Source organism: Dermacentor andersoni, chromosome 3 (genome assembly GCF_023375885.2).
Source record: "Dermacentor andersoni chromosome 3, qqDerAnde1_hic_scaffold, whole genome shotgun sequence".
Classification (NCBI taxonomy): domain Eukaryota; kingdom Metazoa; phylum Arthropoda; class Arachnida; order Ixodida; family Ixodidae; genus Dermacentor; species Dermacentor andersoni.
Window position 1 is genome coordinate 195522885 of NC_092816.1, and position 12290 is coordinate 195535174.

Here is a 12290-nt window from a genome sequence, read left to right on the forward strand (position 1 = left end):
CACAGATAAAGAGAAGAATTATCCCACTTTTTAGTTATTATTTTTCATCCTTTATTGTCCTCTGCAGTCCTTCCTAGCGACTGTTTAAAGGCACATTTCGTACATGTACCAAAGAAGGGTACTTGCTACACTTATACCAAGTTATGGTCATATATCACTAACGTCTTCTTGCTGCAAACTACTAGAGCATATTATAGCTACAGAGATTAACAAATTCCTTACTCATATAAATCTTCACTGTAACTGCCAGCATGGATTTCATAAAGGTTTTTCTACTGTTACCCAATTACCTACCATCGTTCACAACTTCACAAATGTTCTTGACAAGTCTGGGCAAATTGATGCAATTTTTTTGGATTTCAGAAAAGTATTTGATCTTGTTTCACACTCGCAGCTCCTCGAAAAAATTCGAACTGATTTACATGCCAATGTACGTGATAAATTGGATAACTCCGTACATAACCAATCCTAAGCAGTTGGTTGAAATTGACAAAAATGTTTTTTCAGATTAGCTTCCTGTAACTTCATGTGTGCCACAGGGCAGCGTCTTACGACCCTTGTTATTTCTAACATATAAATGAGCGTCAACATAATTACAGCACCCGTGCAAGTCAGATTGTTCGCGCTTGACAGTGGGCTGTTTAATGAAATAACTTGCATTGAGGAGCAGAATCTAACCTTCAAAACATAGCATCCTGGTGTCGTAAGTGGAATAAGGAGCTAAATGCTAATAAATCAATTTTCTTGAAACTTGCCAAGAAGATTAACGATTTATCCTTTCCTTGCAGCATGGCTTCAAAGCCTCTCACACATTTGAACAATACAGCTATCTAGGTGCCGCAATAACTAACAATTTATGCTGGAACAAGCATGTTTCCAACATCTGTAAGTTGGTTTTTTGTAAAGTTTTCTTTCTGATGCCAAATTGAAACAAGCTCCCCCTAGCACTTGACGAACAGCTTGCTATGCACTCATCTGTGCGTGCACTGCATACACTGTGCATGCACTGGGTGGGATCCTTTCACCCGAAATAAGACTGTTTTCTTGGAAATGATTCGGTGCAAATCAGTGATACATGTTTTTCCAAATACCGCTCTTCTGACTCCCCAACCACCCTAATGCTAACACACGCCATTTCAATATTGCAAATTACGAAGGAAAATTCAGCCTCACATTCTTTTTGTTGCTGAAAAACAACTATTTCTCTCTTAGACAACAACCTTTTTTAAAACCACTTGTAGCACACCCTACAAGGCCTCGACATATTGAATCTTTAAGGCCTTATCTTACGAGAACTAACCTTTTTAAGTATTCCTTCTTTCCCAGAAGCATATCAGCCTGGAACAATTTGTCTATAGCTCATCTATTCAGCATTGAGGCTATTGAACAATTAAGATGTTAAATTTGTTTTGACTTTTCGTGCGTTCTCTTTATACAATAGAGTATGTAAATATACCAACATATTACATACTTTTTAAATACTGCTCAGAATATGCATTGTTGCTCTAGTTTGTTACTTTTATTTGCTTATTTCGACCTGTTTTATTTTATTCATTTACTTATTTATTTATTTATTTATTTATTTATTGGTTACCTGCATCTCCCCGTAGGGCATTACAGTAGGGAGGTTACAGAGTTCAAGAAATACATGCACAAATTATTTCACTGCATGGAAAAAAAACATCATTTTCTGTGACGTTTACAATTCTCGATGGCAAACTGTTCCAATCTCGAACAGTTCTAACAAGAAAGGAATAACGGAAGACGTCACCCTTACAAGAAAATTCCCTGACCTTCAAACAGTGGTCAAGTCTCTTAGATATATAGTGTGGTGCCTGGATATATCGTTCGCGGTTTATACCTGTTTTAGAATAATAAATATCATGGAAAAGTTTTATTCTAATATGCATTCTACGATCCTTCAGCTCTTGCCGTTTAAGTTTGCTTTCTGTCATGCTAAGCTGCCAGCTATAGTTAGCTATAGTTACCAAGAACAACTCTAACTGGCCCATTCTGGATTTTTTTCCAATTTATTTATAAGCTCAGATGTGTGTGGGCCCCAACAAACACATCCACGTACAAGTATTGAACGTACATGACTGAAATACAACTGTCTATAAGTTATTCAGTAAATGCCTAAAATTTCGCCGTAAGAATCCCAAAACTGATGCTGCCTAATTTCCAATATAGTTAACATGCTTGTTCCATCGTAAATCAGAATTAAAAAAACACACCTACATATTTAAATTCCTTGCTTGTCTTTAGAGTTGAATAATGGGTTCTATACCTATACGGATGATTAGCTCGTTTTCTTGTGCAAGTGACGTGAGCGGTCTTATTTGTATTTATTGGCATATACCAACGCACGCACGAGTCTGCTATAGTATTTAGGTCAACTTGCAGAATTTCTGAATCGGAAATGGCATCTACTACACTATAAACAACACAATCATCGGCAAACATCCTGAATAAAGACTGTATGCCAGTTGAAATATCATTAATATACAACAAAAACAATAGTGGCTCGAACACTGAGCATTAGGGAACTCCCGACATAACTGATGCATATTGTGAAGATATACCGTACAGAACAGCCTGTTTCCGCAATTACAAATATTCGGCAATCCACGCTATTATCTTACCATCCAAGTTATAAGCTCTTAAATTGGAGAGCAGGAGACTGTGTGCGGCTACATCAAACGCTTCACTGAAATCTAAGAAAACACAGTCCACAACTTGTTGCTTATCAACTGCCGAGGCTAAATCGTGAATAAGCTCTAGCAGCTGTCTATTGCAAGATAAACCACGCTTGAAACTATGGTGGCTGGGGCTTAGGAGATTGTTTAGTTAAATGGGCCATAACGCAACTGTATATTACATGCTCCATAATTTTGCAGGTTATACTAGTTAAGGAATCGGGCCTGTAGTTCCGAACGGAGTTACGCACCCAACTCTTATGTATGGGCACGACTCGTGCTAACTTCCGATTAACAGGCATGTCGATTTCATTTAGTGACTTCAGGAAAAACCGGGCGAAATAAAAGCATAGCGCGTCCGCACAATTCCTTATAATAGCGGCGGGAATGTCAAGGCCGCATGCCTTAGCCTGGTTAACATCTTTTAATAATTTCCAGATACCATCAACAGAAAAGGTGACTTCCGGCATGCGGTCTATTTTAGCAGATAATTCAAAACAGACAGTACGTGAGCTAGACGGCAAAAATTACATTTTGAGACGGCATTTATTTACATCCGCAAAATCCCAGCCAAATCTTTCCAAGGTAATTACGAGATTGTATTGGAAAAACAAAAGAGCATGAAAGAGACCCAGGTGGAAAAGGAGCTGGTGCTGACAAATTTCAACTGGAAGAAAGCCGAAGAGAAAGTCCCCCAACGCACAGCCATAGACCAGGTTCTCGTTAGGCTGATTAATGAACTAGGACTAAAAAGGGGGAAGCTCTTGTGAAAGCAGTGGAAAAAACTGAATACCAGATAGTTGTCGACAACGTCGAATGAATTTAATTAATGAAGGTAAGGGGAGAAAGATAGAAATCACTTGTATAGACCGTTGACCATTACATATGTAATATACAAGCTGGCAATGCAGGCAATCAAATTAAAGTTGCAAGCATGGCCACAGAATAATGGCATTTGGGGAGAACATCAGAATGGCTTCAGAATAGGTGGACGTTTAGATGATGTCGTGAACCGCCCGGGTTCGTGAATGAGGGAGGGCTCGAGGCGCCCTCGGTTAAATAGATGCTCCGCAGCGTGGTGGGGATGACCGATGACTGACCGCGGAGCAGCTTTGCTCGCTGCTGTTTATTCGTGCGGTGACCAATGTGGCCTAGCAGGCCAATGAAGATTATACCTGAGGGGGCGTCGCATGCTTGTTACACCCCGTTACCCCCAGTCTGTTTGTCGACGACCAAAAAACATCCAAGTTCAAAGTATGAGGCTCTGCCTCCATGCCACCAAGTCGACGATGCCTGCCTGCAAAGTCGGGGGCTGCCTGAGCCACTATCACTCCGTTCGTTCGGCCGGACTTGACACAGCCCAACGGGTGCCGCACCACCGGCAACGCTTGCCGCCTCCGAGGTGGGTGGTGCTCCGCTGGAAGCAACTCGTGTTGCTGCTAGTCCTCCTACAGGCTGAAACCCTGAAGTGGCAGTCGAGGGTGCTGGCCAGGTCCCGAGGCGAGACCTAACATGGTCGGCCTGTCTGCGACGTGGCCCCATCTGGCATGCGGACGAGCAGCGTCGAGGCACTAGCAGGAGACCACCTGTCCGGCGGACGAGGGTGGGCCAGGATGGAAGTTCCTGACGAAAACTGGAGCTCCCGACTCCGGCAAAGGCCCTTGATGGCACTCTTGGTCAGCAGCCAGCTTCTGTTTCGGCTGCTTCAGGAGCACTGTGGATCGGAGGTCTGGATGCAAGGCGTCCAAGGGTGTCTTGACCATCTGACCCAGCAGGAGCTCGCAGGGGGCACGGACAGTGACATCGTGGGGTGCGGTCGGGTACTGGAACAGCATCCGGGTAATCTACATTTCGAAATCACCAGTCTGGCTCTTCTTGAGCTTGTCTTTGATGGTTTGCACCACCTGCTCGGCTGCACCATTTGAAGCAGGGTGGTAAGGCGGAACCATCATCAGGAGCATTCCATTGTTCGTCAGCCAGGCCAGGTACTCTGCGCTGGTGAAAGCAGGACCATTGTCGGGCATGGTGACGTCCGGCAACCCCTGGGCGACAAAGACTTGTCGTAGCACTGCAATGGTCGCACCTGCTGATGGTGTGGAGCTAGGTAGAACCTCAACCCACTTCGAAAAGGCGTCCACCACCCCCAGGAAGTAATGGCCCTTGATGGGCCCCCAAAAGCCACATGCAGGCGGGACCAGAGTCTGTGGGAAGGGCCAGGGGGCGATTTCCACAGGACGTGGGGCCCGCTAATGCTCCTGGCAGATTTGGCAGCTCTGAACCATGCGAGCGATGTCCAGGCCAGTCCACCAGACGCCGAACCAGGCGATCATCTTGGTCTTTTCCAAGCCAGGATGAACTGTGTGCACCAGTTGCAGGACCCTGGACTGGAGATTTTGCGGGATTACCACCATGGAACCCTATAGTAGCCAGCCGTGTTGCTGCTCAGCTCAGTGGCCTATGGCTATAGGCCTGCTGAACCAATTCCTCCCCACGGGATACCGCCATGACCGCCTGAGACGGCACTGGGTCACGGCTGGTCTGCGATACCGCAGATCTGGAAAGCACCTCCAGGTACGCGTGATCCACCCTGAACACTTCAGCAGGTTCTAGAACAGCATCAGGCACCTCTGGCAGGGGCAGGCGGATAAGGGCGTCAGCAGGTCCCAGGTCCTTTCCCGGATGGTAAACCAGCTGGTAACTCTAAGCTACCAGCCTCAAGGCCCAGCGTACCACTCGAGGTGATGCCTGCACGGGAACTGCCTTATCAGGCCCCAGCAGCCCCAACAGCGGTTTGTAGCCCCATAGATACTGGTGGAAGCATTCGACATCGAACATGTCACCTTCCTTTTCACGACACCTTCCTTGTCCAGCTGGTTGTAGCGTCGCTCTACAGCATGAAGCCGATGAGAAGCAATGACACAGGGCGTTTTTGGCCATCCTTGTACGGGTGTGCCAGGCCGGCTCCCGCGCTGTACGGCGATGCATCTATGGTCTAGACGACAGGCTTTGCAGGATCCACGTGTACTAGCACTGGAGAATTGATGATTAGCTCCTTGCTGCGTTGGAAGGCCCGGTCCTGCTCCTTCTTCCAGGCCCATTGCTGACTATACCGACAGGTTCGGCAGGAAACTCCTGTAGACTTTGATGAGGCCGAAGTAGCTCTGAAGTTCCTTCTTGTTCCGGTTCTTAGGCGCCTTGAGAACAGCATCAACTTTGCGGGGAGCCAGGGCTAGGCCAGCCTGGGAAATGACATGTCCCAAGTACTCAACACTAGGGGCCAGGAAGATGCACGTTTCCAGCTTGAACCGACGTCCGGCAGTCATGGCAGGACATTGTGCAAGTTCTGCAGATGGTCCCCATCATCGATGCCAGTAACCAGGATAACATACAAGTACACCGCCACGTGCCTCATGCCCCTGAAGAGGTTCTCCATCTCCCTCTGAAATATGACGGGTGCTGAGGCCACACCAAACGGTAAGCGCGTGTACTAGAAGAGCCCCAAAGTTGTCAATATTGTGACATATTTCCGGGTGGCATCGTGGAGCACCAGCTGCAGGTAAGCATATTTGCGGTCGAGCTTGGTAAACTTCTGTCCACCGTAGTACGCTGACCAGAGATATTAAATCCGGATGCTCATAACATCAATCCTCAGCCCGCTGCTCTGTGCTTTCCCCAGTGCACGATAGTCTTCTCCATCTGTAGGTGAAAGAAAACTTCAAAGTGCACAAAGAACTACACTTTCAGGTTTTTGGCGTGGCGCCGTGTTCTATACGTAGAATGTGCTGGTAACGGGAGTGGCATATACGCGTGCACTAGGCCTACACATATGTATGGGATCTTCAAGGAGATCTTACAGCGGTTTGATATACACAGTAATTTGTTATATGTGGGTTCGGTATATCTGGTTTCGACTGTAGTTTAATTTCTAAGCACACTTTTTTCGCTTTTTTCCCATTGTATGTTCATTTGTGCCCCTCTCAGTACATTAGAAGGAAAATGAACGCTTGCATTTTGCAGAGATTTCTCTTCCTAGAAATTGCCTGCCACCATTGCACGGTGTAAAATAAATGTGTTATTGATGTGGCCCAGTCAGGGAGACAGTTGTCTTTTGTCTACCCCCTCCCCATGATTTTTGTGGGCATGTATTGTGCGCCTCAAATAAATAAATAAATGGATTGTTGCCTGTCCTTGCCCCGGAATAAAGGAAAGTTGGGCACATTGTTGCCGATTCAAACTGTGGATATGAATCAATACCAACACATATACTTGAGAGGTTGCTGTTATTTTCGGCAGTGCGACGAGGTGGCAGGTGGCAGTGTTGTGTACATATGTATGGTCTGAGAGCAAAGGACAGTTTGTTCCTGGTCATTACTGTGGGTCATCGTATCAGTTCTCAGAGTTCCCTCCAGGCTGCTACTGCAGTAACCCCCACAAGGAACGTGCAGGTGACGAGAGTGCTTATGTTTACCGTATACTTATTTTCTCGTCCTTGTGCTTTTTCTGCACCACACAGCATGTCCTTGTCACCTTTGAGCTTCGTGCCAGAGAACAGAGGCCAGGCTGTCCTCGGTGCAAAGGGCTCTGCGCTGTTCACTGTGTGCGTCGGCACCGCGTGAGGTTGAGGCTGGCGGCACGGAGGAAGAGGCGCTGGTTGTCCGCGCCGTCGAGGGTCTAGTCAGTGAGGTCTCCTTTCTGGCCAGTGACTTGATGTGTATGCTGCTTGACAGCTTATTTTAATTGGATCATCGAAAATTGACGTTTAAAATTACCGTAGAATTTTAATAAACAAAACCTCGCAGGAAAAGATAAATCGTATGCTCCATTTAACATTAGTTTTGTTTACTATGAAAGGCTGTCAGGGCACTGAACTATTTCACAGTTTCAGAATTAATGTTCAAGGAGTGAATCGAGCACCCAATTTTTTGCAGAAACAGAAAATGACAAGGTGGTTTAGCGAGGCATTCATAAAACGTTTAAACACTTTTCTGTCCAAGGGAAACTAAGCAGTTTTTCGGTAGTCCAGTCAGTCAAGAACTTCAGTGAGGTCCTGAGGAGTTTTAAGCCGTTAGAGATCCCATACAGGGAGCTCCTCGGGCCGAAACCGTAGGCGACGCCCAAGTTGGGACGGGAACGTGGTGACGCTCCGCCAGTTCTTGGGCCCTCTGGACGGCCTTGAGCTGGAGTTTGAGGTCCGGGCTTTTGAGGGCTTCTTCCCATTCGGGCTCACTAGAGAGAGGGCCCTTTGGTCCTCTCTCTAGTGTTTAATAGTATAGGATGTGGTATCGGCTTGTAGAAGGCAAGTACTTTCTGATGGTATTCATCATCATCAGCCAGGTTACGCGCACTGCAGGGCAAAGCCCTCTCCCATACTTCTCTAACTACCCCGGTCATGTGCTAATTGTGGCCATGTTCCTGCAAACTTCTTAATCTCGTCCACCCACCTAACTTTCTGCCGCCTCCTGCTATGCTTCCCTTCCGTTGGAATCCAGTCCGTAGCCCTTAATGATCATCGGTTATCTTCCCTCCTCTATACATGTCCTGCCCATGCCCATTTCTTTCTCTTGGTTTCAACTAAGATGTCATTACCTCGCGTTTGTTCCCTCACGCAATCTGCTCTTTTCTTATCCCTTACTGTTACATCCACCATTATTCTTTCCATAGCTCGTTGCGTCATCCTCAATTTAAGTAGAACCCTCTTCGTAAGCCTCCAGGTTTCTGCCCCGTATGCGGGTGCTGGTAAGGTACAGCCGCTATACACTTTTCTGTTGAGGGATAATGGTAACCTACTGTTCATGATCCGAGAATGCCTGCCAAACGCACCCCAGCTCATTCTTATTCTTCCGATTATTTCAGTCTCATGATCCGGATCCGCGGTCACTACCTCCCATAAGTAGATGTATTCCCTTACCCCAGTGTGTTTATCATGTTTGTTTTACCTTACCATGTGTGTTTTATCATCACTGCCCTGGTCAGGCCTTGTAACACCCTTGTTTTTCTTCGTCAGCGGTGCAATGTTTTGTAAGTGGTCGCCCAATGCGATAATCGTGCTTCCTACTATGCCCCTTCAACTAGTGTGCCTTTAACTGGCTGGTTTTCTACCACCCGCGACTGGACACAAAGCTCGCCCTTTTGCTCGCATCTTCTTGTTTTTCTCTCTAGTGAAAAAATGCAAGCGGGTCTTAAGAAGAAAACTGAACTACTTCTGCAGTGGTACTTACAAACTGTTTCATAGCATCTGTAGCACTGTGACTGTCCACTAAAACATTCCCCACAGTGTTGATGTACACAAAAATAGCGAAGCACGTCCACAGAGCGCACCGTATCAACCAGCTCGTTCCGCAACGCGCAAGCATTTCGATACGCAACCGATGCCTTCCGAAGCACAGTGGTGCCACGTTACGGCAGCTTTGAGCATGCAATACATGAACCTCTCTCATAGCGTGACGGAGGAGTTTAGTAACCAAAGAACATGGCAGGACTCTGGCCATACTATATATTGTTACGCGAAGGATGAGTCAGTAACACGAGCAACTATTTACAAGTTATATTTACAACAGAGGTTGCAGCGCTGGCTAGTTAGATTCACAGCTCGAGCGCAGTTCTTTCTTCCTCCTATTTTCTTGAGTGATGGCACCCACGCGCCTCATTGAAACAATCAAATATCGCACGCATGTAGCAATATCATGGAAATATTATTTTCCTTAGAAAGTGTTTCTTTCTAGTTTTGCTGCAGAAAACAAGTTTTCCCATATTTAAAGCAGGTGGGTTGTGTGGGTTATCGTTACCTCATTAATACCAATGCACGGGAAAGACGAAAGTGTGGACTGCGTATGCGACTCGACACCACTTTGCATGTAGCAATCATTGGCGCAGCATGGTTGGATTGTAGCTGGCAGTAACGGTAAAGAGCAGGCATCTTGTCAATGTTGAGTTTGGCGTCGTTTGGTACCTGTCGAAGGTTCTGAAATCGGGAGCACCACAGCCAGTTTGTGCGACGCCTGCCTCACTTTCCCCTCTCGCATTTTCCACATCCATTTTCCCTCTGTGCAAGTGTCTGTAGCCAGTTATTCAGCAGCTTTGTCGCATGACATTTTAGTGTCTGTCTTGTAAATCCAAAGGTAGTCTTGTTATCAGTCGCTTGAAGCTACGAGAAGAGACTGCAATGTGCGTCCACAAATGGTATCGGGAACGAATCGTTGCTAACAGTACACTGCAAAGATGGCAGCCTTTGGTGCCATCCCGTACACTCTCTTTCATTGGCGAGTGGCTTGCTAGCTTTCCAAGTGTCGTGCGGTCGTTGCGAATAGATCTGCGTTGACTTGGCACCAAATGTAACTTTAGTCGCCGACACCGAACAAAGCAGCACCGATCACGCCTAATGCGCTAGGCAATGTTGCTATGTGGGCGTGCAACCGGCAACTACTGCGAGTATGCACAGTGAGTTTGTCTCTGCTCTGCTCACGTGGGGTCAGAAATCTTCGAGCTGCACGATTATTTGCCCATGAACATGCGTGTTCGATGCTGCCTGCGTGCCTTCCGATGGCCGAATCACCCGACCTTCCCACATGCTTTTGTGCATTCCATATTAGCTGTGTTTGTTGCTGTTGCCTCTGCCTGCGTCGCATTACCGTTTTCATAGGCCCTGTCCTCCAGGACAAACCTTGTACCAACAGAGAGCGTGCACTGTGAAAAGTTTGTGCGAATCAAGGCACCGACGACGGGTGGGTCTTTCATCGAATGAACCAAATAGTTGATAAGCCAAATAGTAGATATTTTATTTGTGAACCTAATTTTAGTGAAACATTCGTTTTTCAGTTCATATTTTGCTATTTGAGTATTTGAATTACTCTGACCTAGACTTGGGTTATGAAGTGATCGTCGCGGTATCACTTCAGCTAAGTGTAATCGGGCCGCAGTCCCATCCTAGGACTCGGCCTGTGGCTCTAGGCTGTGCGGAACGAGTGAGCCACTCAACTGCCTCTATCTGTTGCAGGAGAAACTGGTGGTCGAAGCCGAGCAGTCGCACCAAGAGCAGTGCAAACTGCAGGGTCGGCTTATGGCCACTACTGTCAAGCTGCGGCGACTGAACGCGGACAAACAGCGGCTCAATACAGGTGTGTGTTGGGGACCCTACTTGGCCTTGATGGGTACACAGCAGCCGAGGTGCTGTACTGTTTGGCAATGATTGGTGCTTTCTTCTAGCAATCTGAGATCACGAAACTAACTTATCCTTATTTGTGTTGAATTCTTGACCCTAAAGATTTAGGTTCTTCTCACATCACCAACTTCTGTGTGCAATCTAATACTGTTTGTTATGTATTGTATATACAACTAAATGTATGTAAATACTACTATTTTATTAGTACTTACATTCTTTACAGCAAGTGTAAATTCCTTAATTTTGAGTATTCACTTGGTTTCACTGCCTTCGCTGTTTTTAATATGAGAAGTGTTCAATAATATGAAGCCTAAATTCGATTAGAGTACTTGATTTTCAGATAAAACCTGATAATTCTCCATTTTTGAACCTCAACCAAAATTTAGGAAAGTCTGGTCAAGCCCATGTTCTTCCCTGAAGTTTGCCCTTTGATGAAGGATAATAAAACTGCACGTGTTACCAAACTCATGAATGCTGCCTACCTTTTTTGAGCAATTGGTGAAGATATATGTTATCATTAATATTATTAGTATATGAATATGGTGGTACCAGCCTAATTTTCACGCAAGTTTGACAAACAGACGGCGAAAACCTAACCTTCGAAGATGCGTACACAAGAGAGAAAAAGACAACCACACCCAAACTGTGTGGTTGGGTTTCGTCGTTCGTTTGTCAACCTGTGTACCCACAGGCCCAGCACCAGACTTTTTATTTCAGACTCAAGTAAAAACCGTCATGTGTAAAAATATTATGTATGCAGCACCTGCCATCGTTGAGTAAACAAAAGCTTCATTCATTTTTAATAGCTTCATGCAAGTGAATTTGACAATTGCATTTCTCACACATCGGATAGGTGTGCCTAGTGATATGTGCAGTAAGAAAGAAATAATGCAGTGCTGACATTGATCTGCATCGCAAACAATAGCTGTCATGTTGAAAAGATGGTTAACCAACTATATCACATTCCAGGAAAGATAGCTGTTTTTTGAAGTTAATAGTATTCGATTAATTTTGTGGCAAGGGTGTATACAATTGACCTCGGTTGTTTCGACCATGATGGGACAAAATTTATCAAATGATGCAATGATTCGGAGTGAACAAGGTGCAGAAATAATGGCAAAACACATTATCAGTTCATTTGGCAGTATTTGAAGAGTCTACGCACACCTGAATCATGCACGCACTCACTTTCTGCGTCCAAAATGAAAAAACTAACATAGAAATGACAATAAACTCCTAAATAAAGTATAAATCAAATGCGCACCCAATTTAATAGCAAGAAAAAAGGGGCAAGGGTCTGCTATGTGTTGCATAATGGCGGCCAGTTGCTTAAATTCAGTTTTGTCATTTTTAATCAGCTTCACCGAAATACATCTGTTATGCAGTCAAGCATACAAATACCGCTGTGGCAGTGTTGTTATCGTGTCTGGTTGCCC

The 12290-nt window shown here is 45.5% G+C and overlaps 1 protein-coding gene across 1 annotated transcript in view; it reads left to right on the top strand.

The window, feature by feature from the left end:
- Positions 1-11011, top strand: part of LOC129382924 (uncharacterized) — a 36384-nt gene extending 25373 nt beyond the window's left edge. The window contains exon 5 of the mRNA XM_055067142.1: positions 10690-11011. The gene's annotated coding sequence lies outside the window, so the exon portion shown is untranslated. The remainder of the gene's footprint in view (positions 1-10689) is intronic.
- Positions 11012-12290: the final 1279 nt, after the last annotated feature.